The 11,163-nt window shown below is 48.4% G+C and overlaps 1 long non-coding RNA gene across 5 annotated transcripts; it reads right to left on the reverse strand.

The window, feature by feature from the left end:
• Window positions 1–8,797: 8,797 nt before the first annotated feature.
• LOC120035603 lies at window positions 8,798–9,703 on the reverse strand. Of its 5 annotated transcripts, none has more exons than XR_005474231.1 (4): window positions 9,693–9,703; window positions 9,325–9,600; window positions 8,961–9,180; window positions 8,798–8,834 (listed from the first exon to the last, which is right to left on the reverse strand). It is a non-coding gene; the product is annotated as an uncharacterized LOC120035603 (long non-coding RNA). The 5 variants fall into 5 exon arrangements; XR_005474232.1 differs by lacking the exon at window positions 8,798–8,834 and adding an exon at window positions 8,887–8,942 and having other exon boundaries at window positions 8,989–9,180; XR_005474230.1 differs by lacking the exon at window positions 8,798–8,834 and adding an exon at window positions 8,889–8,914.
• Between the last annotated feature and the right edge of the window lie 1,460 nt (window positions 9,704–11,163).

Consider the following 11,163-nt stretch of genomic DNA (forward strand, 5'->3'; position numbering starts at 1 on the left):
AGATGGTGGGGTGTAGGGGGAGGGGGGGGTTTCTGGGGTGGTGGGTAGAGGTGGGGAAAGCTGAAGCGGGTGGGTTGGTGGGCTGGGGGGGGGTGGGTAAGGGGTGCAAATGGTATGGGGGAGGTATGTGGGGGGGTGGGAGGTCGTTGGGGTGGTAGAGTGGGTGGGAGGTCATGGTGGGAAGTGGTGAGATGGTGGTAGTGTGGTATGAATGCGTGGCGGTAGTAGGGTGTGTGAGGTGGGGGTGTGGGGTGGAGGGGGAGGGGTTTGGTAATACGATGGTAGATGGTTGACGGATGGGGGGTAGTGGGGGTGAGAAGGGTGTGGTTGATCGGAGTAAGCCGCGCCGAGGGTAGGAGAGGGGGGTGGGTGTCGGAGGTGGGGGAGGTATGGGGGCTGGTTGGGTTAGGGCGGTATGGGAGGAGAAAGGGTTGTGGAGATTTTTTGGTGGGGGGGTGGTAGGTATGAGGAAGGTAGGGGTAGGTTGTGTACCGACGGTTGGGGTCGGTGGGGGGGGTAAAGGGTGGTAGGCAGGCTTCGGTATTAGGCGGTAGGGGATTTGAGCGTGGTCTGTAGTGGGGTGAAAAATGGCGAGTGCTGGGGACTAAAAAAGGGGGGTATCCGCGGATGCGTGGGGGGTCGGGGCGGTTGGTGTGGTGGGGGTATGATGTGGGTAAAGGGTAAAAGGTTTGTTGGATGAGTTTGGGTAGGTTGGGTCAAGGTGGTTAGGTATCGGGGTGTGGAGGGTGGTGGGTTGGAAAAACAGTCAAACTAAAGGGCGTTGGGGAGGGTCGCATGGGTGCGTGTGGTAGTGCATTGGCTAAAAGAGGTTATGGTAGACGTTAGCCGGGTGGGTGGTAAGATTACGGTTGTTTGGGGGGGTTTTTGTATGGGGGTCCGGAAAGCTGAGGTATGGGTAAAAAAACAAAATCTCTCGTATAGCTTGAAATTCCCTTTAGCTTGTTTAAAGCTGGGTAAGGGGGTGTAGGTAGGTATGAGACTAGAGAAAGGTGGGTACAAAGGGGGGGTGCGTGCGGGGTAATGTGTGAGCGTACGGTATGGGGGTTGTATGCGGAGTGTTGGGGTGAGGGGGTGGGTATGCGCTGGTTGGTATGGGTTGGTGTGAGAAGGTAGAAAGGTTAATGGGTGCGTGGGTGTGAAAATTAGGTATGGAGGTACGGCTGGTGTGGGGGTGTGGGGTCGCGTATTGGTATGGAGGATCGGTGGTCTGTGTTGACGGGTGGTCATGAGACAGTGGATCAATGATGAGCAAAGTGCATCACAGAGTGGGGTATGAGACAGTGGACCAATGATGAGCAATGGGCAACAGAGTGGGGTATGAGACAGTGGATCAATGATGAGCAATGAGCAACAGAGTGGGGTATGAGACAGTGGATCAATGATGAGCAATGAGCAACAGAGTGGGGTATGAGACAGTGGATCAATGATGAGCAATAAGCAACAGAGTGGGGTTTGAGACAGTGGATCAATGATGAGCAACAGAGTGGGATGAGACAGTGGATCAATGATGAGCAATGAGCAACAGAGTGGGGTTTGAGACAGGGGATCAATGATGAGCAACAGAGTGGGGTATGAGACAGTGGATCAATGATGAGTAATGAGCAACAGAGTGGGGATGAGACAGTGGATCAATGATGAGCAATGAGCAACAGAGTGGGGTATGAGACAGTGGATCAATGATGAGTAATGAGCAACAGACTGGGGTATGAGACAGTGGATCAATGATGAGTAATGAGCAACAGAGTGGGGATGAGACAGTGGATCAATGATGAGCAATGAGCAACAGAGTGGGGTATGAGACAGTGGATCAATGATGATAATGAGCAACAGACTGGGGTATGAGACAGTGGATCAATGATGAGTAATGAGCAACAGAGTGGGGATGAGACAGTGGATCAATGATGAGCAATGAGCAACAGAGTGGGTATGAGACAGTGGATCAATGATGAGTAATGAGCAACAGATGGGGTATGAGACAGTGGATCAATGATGAGTAATGAGCAACAGAGTGGGGTATGAGACAGTGGAACAATGATGAGCAATGAGCATCAGAGTGGGGTATGAGATAGTGGACCAATGATGAGCAATGAGCAACAGAGTGGGGTATGAGACAGTGGATCAATGATGAGCAATGAGCATCAGAGTGGGGTATGAGACAGTGGACCAATGATGAGCAATGAGCAACAGAGTGGGGTATGAGACATTGGACTAATGATGAGTTCCTGGAAAGAATAAAGGGGGTTAAGGAGGAACGGTACAGTTTGTTGACGTGTTCCTGGAAAGACTAAAGGGGGGGGGGGGGTCAAGGAAGGACTCATGGCCTGGAAAATAAAGTACTGCTGTAAAATACTGAAAACCAAACCACTGAGACTGATCCAGGCACAGTGCCCTACCGCTCCCTAATGTACAATAATGATGTGTGTGATTTTCAACTGGAAGAGTAGATTTGGTTTTGCTATCAACTAACATCATCTCCCTATTTAGTGTAACAGGCACAGAGAAGACGTGTTAAGTCTGGAAGTACTGCTGAGGTCATAACATCTCCTAAATGTGTATATACTACTAGCATACCACTGGATAAAAAACACTTTAATGCCCCTCCAACTGGTAATTACTCATGTCAAACACGTCCCTCGCCTCTGACTAGCGTCAAACACGTCCCTCGCCTCTGACTAGCGTCAAACACGTCCCTCGCCTCTGACTAGCGTCAAACACGTCCCGCTCGATGTCAAACACGTCCCTCGCTACTGACTAGCGTCAAACACGTCCCCGCTCGACTAGGTCAAACACGTCCCTCGCCTCTGACTAGCGCCAAACACGTCCCTCGCCTCTGACTAGCGTCAAACACGTCCCTCGCCTCTGACTAGCGTCAAACACGTCCCTCGCCTCTGACTAGCGTCAAACACGTCCCTCGCCTCTGACTAGCGTCAAACACGTCCCTCGCCTCTGACTAGCGTGAAACACGTCCCTCGCCTCTGACTAGCGTCAAACACGTCCCTCGCCTCTGACTAGCGTCAAACACGTCCCTCGCCTCTGACTAGCGTGAAACACGTCCCTCGCCTCTGGCTAGCGTGAAACACGTCCCTCGCCTCTGGCTAGCGTGAAACACGTCCCTCGCCTCTGGCTAGCGTGAAACACGTCCCTCGCCTCTGGCTAGCGTGAAACACGTCCCTCGCCTCTGACTAGCGTCAAACACGTCCCTCGCCTCTGACTAGCGTCAAACACGTCCCTCGCCTCTGACTAGCGTCAAACACGTCCCTCGCCTCTGGCTAGCGTGAAACACGTCCCTCGCCTCTGGCTAGCGTGAAACCCGTCCCTCGCCTCTGGCTAGCGTGAAAACACGTCCCTCGCCTCTGGCTAGCGTGAAACACGTCCCTCGCCTCTGGCTAGCGTGAAACACGTCCCTCGCCTCTGGCTAGCGTGAAACACGTCCCTCGCCTCTGGCTAGCGTGAAACACGTCCCTCGCCTCTGGCTAGCGTGAAACACGTCCCTCGCCTCTGGCTAGCGTGAAATACGTACCTCGCCTCTGTCTAGCTTCAAACACGTCCATCGCCTCTGACTAGCGTCAAACACGTCCATCGCCTCTGACTAGCGTCAAGCACGTCCCCTGCCTCTGACTAGCGTCAAACACGCTCCTCGCTTCTGACTAGTGTCAAACACGTCCCTCGCCTCTGACTAGCGTCAAACACGTCCCTCGCCTCTGGCTAGCGTCAAACACGTCCCTCGCCTCTGACTAGCGTCAAACACGTCCCTCGCCTTGACTAGGTCAAACACGTCCCTCGCCTCTGACTAGGTGAACACGTCCCTCGCCTCTGACTAGCGTGAAACACGTCCCTCGCCTCTGACGAGCGTCAAACACGTCCCTCGCCTCTGACGAGCGTCAAACACGTCCCTCGCCTCTGGCTAGCGTGAAACACGTCCCTCGCCTCTGGCTAGCGTGAAACACGTCCCTCGCCTCTGGCTAGCGTGAAACACGTCCCTCGCCTCTGGCTAGCGTGAAACACGTCCCTCGCCTCTGGCTAGCGTGAAACACGTCCCTCGCCTCTGGCTAGCGTGAAACACGTCCCTCGCCTCTGGCTAGCGTGAAACACGTCCCTCGCCTATGGCTAGCGTGAAACACGTCACTAGCCTCTGGCTAGCGTGAAATACGTACCTCGCCTCTGTCTAGCTTCAAACACGTCCATCGCCTCTGACTAGCGTCAAACACGTCCATCGCCTCTGACTAGCGTCAAACACGTCCATCGCCTCTGACTAGCGTCAAACACGTCCATCGCCTCTGACTAGCGTCAAACACGTCCCTCGCCTCTGACTAGCGTGAAACACGTCCCTCGCCTCTGACTAGCGTGAAACACGTCCCTCGCCTCTGACTAGCGTGAAACACGTCCCTCGCCTCTGTCTAGCGTCAAACACGTCCATCGCCTCTGACTAGCGTGAAACACGTCCCTCGCCTCTGACTAGCGTGAAGCACGACCCTCGCCTCTGACTAGCGTGAAAACACGTCCCTCGCCTCCGACTAGCGTGAAACAGTCCCTCGCCTCTGACTAGCGTGAAACACGTCCCTCGCCTCTGTCTAGCGTCAAACACGTCCATCGCCTCTGACTAGCGTGAAACACGTCCCTCGCCTCTGACTAGCGTGAAGCACGACCCTCGCCTCTGACTAGCGTGAAACACGTCCCTCGCCTCTGACTAGCGTGAAACACGTCCCTCGCCTCTGACTAGCGTGAAACACGTCCCTCGCCTCTGACTAGCGTGAAGCACGACCCTCGCCTCTGACTAGCGTGAAACACGTCCCTCGCCTCTGACTAGCGTGAAACACGTCCATCGCCTCTGACTAGCGTGAAACACGTCCCTCGCCTCTGACTAGCGTGAAGCACGACCCTCGCCTCTGACTAGCGTGAAACACGTCCCTCGCCTCTGACTTCTTCCAACATGCTTGTCTGACTAAACTCCAGTCTATTGGTGAAGGAAGTTTTCTGACTCCGCCGACGGAGTGGAGCAGAGACCAGGCTCTTGTGGAGTTCAACTCAGATGACATCAATTCGCCCCAACGTCAATACTTCAAAACAATTTTAAATTATGAAAACGCTTATCTTGTACCTATGTTTGTCCCCTTGTAGTGGCGTGCCTTTCTTTGTTTGATGAAATCCATACTTTTTTTCAATAAACGTTAAACATTGTTGACCCCCCCCAGGTTGCCACTTGTTATGAACACAGCATAATACCACTATCAGGATGAAACACCCACTTGGCAAGAAAAACGCAATACTTATTAAAATCCAAGACCCCTTTCTCAAATCATGAACAGACCAGCTGGAAGCTATTTACAGTCTGTAAAGGGCTCTGTGGTTGACTGGCTATCCCCATGCAGCTGTGGTGTGGCTATGGAACTAGGTATCTACTGCCACCTAGCGGTTGGCTTTCTACCCAGGCGACTTGGCTCAGTGTGAGCGCAGCGCTTTTATTACTAGGTTGTCTAGAACGCCCCCATTTAAAGTGCTGCACTTCCTGCTTCTCTCCGAACCAGGAAATAAACAAGTCGGTGGTCGGGTTTAATTAACAGGGTACAGAGCCTTTTTAAAATATCATCGAATTATAGCTATTTGGCCAAGTTATCGCCTGTCACCATGGCCGGCTTCTTCAAGAAGAAGACAGTAGATGGTAAGTGTACGCCGACTCGGCGTTTCAGCTAGCTGACATTAGCAAAGTTAGCCTCAGTCGCTTATTATCCGAGAGTGTAATACTTTACGTTACAGACTTGTCTCTAACAGGTCGGCTCAGCATTCCTGAACATTCCTATTACAAGTCAGAATGTTGAATAAACTTAATGGTAAAAAAACAAGTTTTTGTCGTTAAATAGGAGGTAATCTGAGGGGGGAAAACACAGGGAAGTGTTATTTGCCTGCCTTTTCAATACGCTGGTCTGTATAGAGTACCAGAGTCATAATACCAATAACGTAGCAGCAGTACGTGCTGTTGGTCCTTTTGGCCGTAGTAGGTGGCGATAGGGTATCCACAGGAGAGGTTTGCTCTCCCGACTTTTTGCGGTACAGGCAGGTTCTGTCACTTTGGATTTTCAGTCTCTTCATGCGTAGAGCCCCACATGATGCTGCTGCTGTAGTCCCCTCTGTGGATCTCTCGTCTCCTCTCTCTCAATTCAAAGTGAAAGTTGACATGAGAAACGTATGTTTTGGCTATGGCCAAAGCAAGTGAAATAAACAATAACAATGGTTTCTCTCTCGCTCTCTCTTCTCCTCTCTGTGTTTGCCAAGGCCTAGTACTTATCTTGTAGTCTTCTCTCCCACCACTACCAAGGCCTAGTACTTATCTTGTAGTCTTCTCTCCCACCACTGCCAAGGCCTAGTACTTATCTTGTAGTCTTCTCTCCCACCACTACCAAGGCCTAGTACTTATCTTGTAGTTCTCTCTCCACCACTACAAGGCCTAGTACTATCTTGTCGTTTCTTCCCACCACTGCCAAGGCCTAGTACTTATCTTGTAGTCTTCTCTCCCACCACTGCCAAGGCCTAGTACTTATCTTGTAGTCTTCTCTCCCACCACTACCAAGGCCTAGTACTTATCTTGTAGTCTTCTCTCTCCCACCACTACCAAGGCCTAGTACTTATCTGTAGTCTTCTCTCCACCACTACCAAGGCCTAGTACTTATCTTGTAGTTCTCTCCCACCACTACCAAGGCCTAGTACTTATCTTGTAGTTCTCTCTCCCACCACTACCAAGGCCTAGTACTTATCTTGTAGTCTTCTATCCCACCACTGCCAAGGCCTAGTACTTATCTTGTAGTCTTCTCTCCCACCACTGCCAAGGCCTAGTACTTATCTTGTAGTCTTCTCTCTCCCACCACTACCAAGGCCTAGTACTTATCTTGTAGTCTTCTCTCCCACCACTGCCAAGGCCTAGTACTTATCTTGTAGTCTTCCCACCACTACCAAGGCCTAGTACTTATCTTGTAGTTCTCTCTCCCACCACTACCAAGGCCTAGTACTTATCTTGTAGTCTTCTCTCCCACCACTACCAAGGCCTAGTACTTATCTTGTAGTCTTCTATCCCACCACTACCAAGGCCTAGTACTTATCTTGTAGTTCTCTCTCCCACCACTACCAAGGCCTAGTACTTATCTTGTAGTCTTCTATCCCACCACTACCAAGGCCTAGTACTTATCTTGTAGTTTTCTATCCCACCACTACCAAGGCCTAGTACTTATCTTGTAGTTCTCTCCCACCACTACCAAGGCCTAGTACTTATCTTGTAGTTTTCTATCCACACATACCAAGGCCTAGTACTTATCTTGTAGTCTTCTATCCCACCACTACCAAGGCCTAGTACTTATCTTGTAGTTCTCTCTCCCACCACTACCAAGGCCTAGTACTTATCTTGTAGTTCTCTCTCCCACCACTACCAAGGCCTAGTACTTATCTTGTAGTTTTTTAACCCAGAGATTCAACACAAGACAACTTCTGTGGTATATGAAGCAACATCTCAAGACATCAGTCAGGAAGTTAAAGCTTGGTCGCAATGGGTCTTCCAAATGGACAATCTCCCAAGCATACTTCCAAAAGTTGTGTAAAAATGCTTAAGGACAACAAGTCAGGTATTGGAGTGGCCATCACAAAGCCCTGACCTCAACCTATAGAAAATGTGTGGGCAGAAACTGAAAAAAGCTCGTGTTGCGAAGAAGGAGGCCTACAAACCTGACTCAGTTTACACCAGCTCTGTCAGGAGGAAAATGGTACAAAATTATCCGTCTTATTGTGGGAAGCTTGTTGAAGGCTACCTGAAACCTGTTGGACCAGATTAAACAATTTAAAGGCACCCCCCCCCCCCCCCACCATGCTACCAATTACTAAATGAGGCATGTAAACTTCGGACCCACGGGACTGTGATGAAAGAAATGAAAGCTGAAATAAATCATTCTCTTACTATTATTCTGACATTTCACATTCTTAAAATAAAGTGGTGACCCAACTGACCTAAAAAGGCTTATTTAACTTGGATTAAATGTCAGGACTTGTGAAAAAACTTAGTTTAAATGTAAGTGTATGTAAAACTCCGACTTCAACTGTTATATATATATATATCACACGCCACAGAATATCACACTGTTAAAGTATTGTACGTGAAGCTTATACAATGAGGTATTTTCCTAATCTCATGACAAGGATGTTTTGGTAGGGATGCGTTGTGTAATGTTATTTATTTGAGTGGCCAGAGGGGACAGCCTCTGATGTCTAATGCTGACTTATTAATGCTGGAATCCAATAAAAACACACATTACAGTTTCTGTATTATTTATTCATATAACATAAAGGGCTAAGCTTTTTGTTGCAACGTTCCATCTTTACCCTATGATTGTGTGATTGTGTACAGTGAGTTGTTGTTGCTGCCTCTGTCTCTTGTATAGAGTACAAAACTATTTATTTCACACGTGTAGTTCTCTAGATGTGTGTTGTGTGAGAGCGTGTGATGTGTATGTTCTGTGACAGGGATATTTGTGGGACGTTTTTTCTCTTGAAATGCATGCACTCAACCCATTTTTATATGTGTAACGCTGGGCAAGATTGAAAGTTGTGGACGTTTGTCCACTATTGTGGTGAACAACACCTAGAGTCTGTCCTTATACCACTTCTGATACAACACTAGAGTCCTGTCATATACCACTTCTGATACAACCCTAGGGTCCTGTCCTATACCACTTCGATACAACACCTAGAGTCATGTCCTATACCACTTCTGATCAACCCCTAGTCCTGTCCTTTTAAAACTGTCCTATACCACTTCTGATACAACACCTAGAGTCCTGTCCTATACACCTACTTCTGATACAACCCCCTAGAGTTCCTGTAACCTATAACCACTTCTGATACAACCCCTAGAGTCCTGTCCTATACCACTTCTGATACAACCCCTAGTCCTGTCCTTAAACCTGTCCTATACCACTTCTGATACAACACCTAGAGTCCTGTCCTATACCACTTCTGATACAACCCCTAGAGTCCTGTCCTATACCACTTCTGATACAACCCCTAGAGTCCTGTCCTATACCACTTCTGATACAACACCTAGAGTCCTGTCCTATACCACTTCTGATACAACACCTAGAGTCCTGTCCTTAAACCTGTCCTATACCACTTCTGATACAACCCCTAGAGTCCTGTCCTATACCACTTCTGATACAACACCTAGAGTCCTGTCCTATACCACTTCTGATACAACCCCTAGAGTCCTGTCCTATACCACCTCTGATACACCACCTAGAGTCCTGTCCTATACCACTTCTGATACAACACCTAGAGTCCTGTCCTATACCACTTCTGATACAACACCTAGAGTCCTGTCCTATACCACTTCTGATACAACACCTAGAGTCCTGTCCTATACCACTTCTGATACAACACCTAGAGTCCTGTCCTTAAACCTGTCCTATACCACTTCTGATACAACCCCTAGAGTCCTGTCCTATACCACTTCTGATACAACACCTAGAGTCCTGTCCTTAAACCTGTCCTATACCACTTCTGATACAACCCCTAGAGTCCTGTCCTATACCACTTCTGATACAACCCCTAGTCCTGTCCTTAAACCTGTCCTATACCACTTCTGATACAACCCCTAGTCCTGTCCTTAAACCTGTCCTATACCACTTCTGATACAACACCTAGAGTCCTGTCCTTAAACCTGTCCTATACCACTTAACTCCCGTCCTGAGGCCCAAATGACATCCTATTCCCTATATAGTGCACTACTTCTGAACAGAGCCCAGGGAGCCATTTAGGACGCAGCCCAGGCCACTGAGAACAGGCTGACTCACAGGACTAGACAGCAGGTGGTAACTAACAGGGAAGTACCTTCATCTCAACACAGTGGAGCCTGGAGAGCATCCAGCACCCTATTCCCTATATAGTACACTACTTCTGAACAGAGCCCAGGGAGCCATTTAGGACGCAGCCCAGGCCACTGAGGACAGGCTGACTCACAGGACTAGACAGCAGGTGGTAACTAACAGGGAAGTACCTTCATCTCAACACAGTGGAGCCTGGAGAGCACCCAGCACCCTATTCCCTATATAGTGCACTACTTCTTAAGGAGAGCATCCAGCACCCTATTCCCTATATAGTGCACTACTTCTTAAGGAGAGCATCCAGCACCCTATTCCCTATATAGTGCACTACTTCTTAACAAAGCCCTACGGGACCAAAGTCCTGACTAGGGAGCCATTAATGCTAACATCAGAGATATTGACTTACATTGGTTTTGTGCTGTAAATGCTAACATCAGAGATATTGACTTACATTGGTTTTGTGCTGTAAATGCTAACATCAGAGATATTGACTAACATTGGTTTTGTGCTGTAAATGCTAACATCAGAGATATTGTCTTACATTGGTTTTGTGCTGTAAATGCTAACATCAGAGATATTGTCTTACATTGGTTTTGTGCTGTAAATGCTAACATCAGAGATATTGTCTTACATTGGTTTTGTGCTGTAAATGCTAACATCAGAGATATTGTCTTACATTGGTTTTGTGCTGTAAATCCTAACATCAGAGATATTGTCTTACATTGGTTTTGTGCTGTAAATCCTAACATCAGAGATATTGTCTTACATTGGTTTTGTGCTATAAATGCTAAACAAATACAAAGCATGCATTGCTGTTTTACCTCGTCCATCGACTGATTACAGGGTAAGGAAAACAACGTACAAAATGTAATTTTGTATATTTGGGTGAACTATCCATCATAAGACTACATTTGAGGTTTGAAAACATTTGACAATCTTAACATTTGAGTGTAATGCCCCTTTAAATGGGTTGTGTAATAATATAGACGTCTAATAAACTGAACAAATCCTGATTTAATCTAAACCTCGTTATTACGATTGGCAGATAAGGAAAGAAAGGTACTGCATCCAAAGCTAGGGTGGAGAAGCAGAGAGAGGTGCTGCATCTAAAGCTAGGGTGGAGAAGCAGAGAGAAGTGCTGCATCCAAAGCTAGGCTGGAGAAGCAGAGAGAGGTGCTGCATCCAAAGCTAGGGTGGAGAAGCAGAGAGAGGTGCTGCATCCAAAGCTAGGGTGGAGAAGCAGAGAGAGGTGCTGCATCCAAAGCTAGGGTGGAGAAGCAGAGAGAGG

The sequence above is a fragment of the Salvelinus namaycush genome, unplaced genomic scaffold (assembly GCF_016432855.1).
Source record: "Salvelinus namaycush isolate Seneca unplaced genomic scaffold, SaNama_1.0 Scaffold1066, whole genome shotgun sequence".
Taxonomy (NCBI): domain Eukaryota; kingdom Metazoa; phylum Chordata; class Actinopteri; order Salmoniformes; family Salmonidae; genus Salvelinus; species Salvelinus namaycush.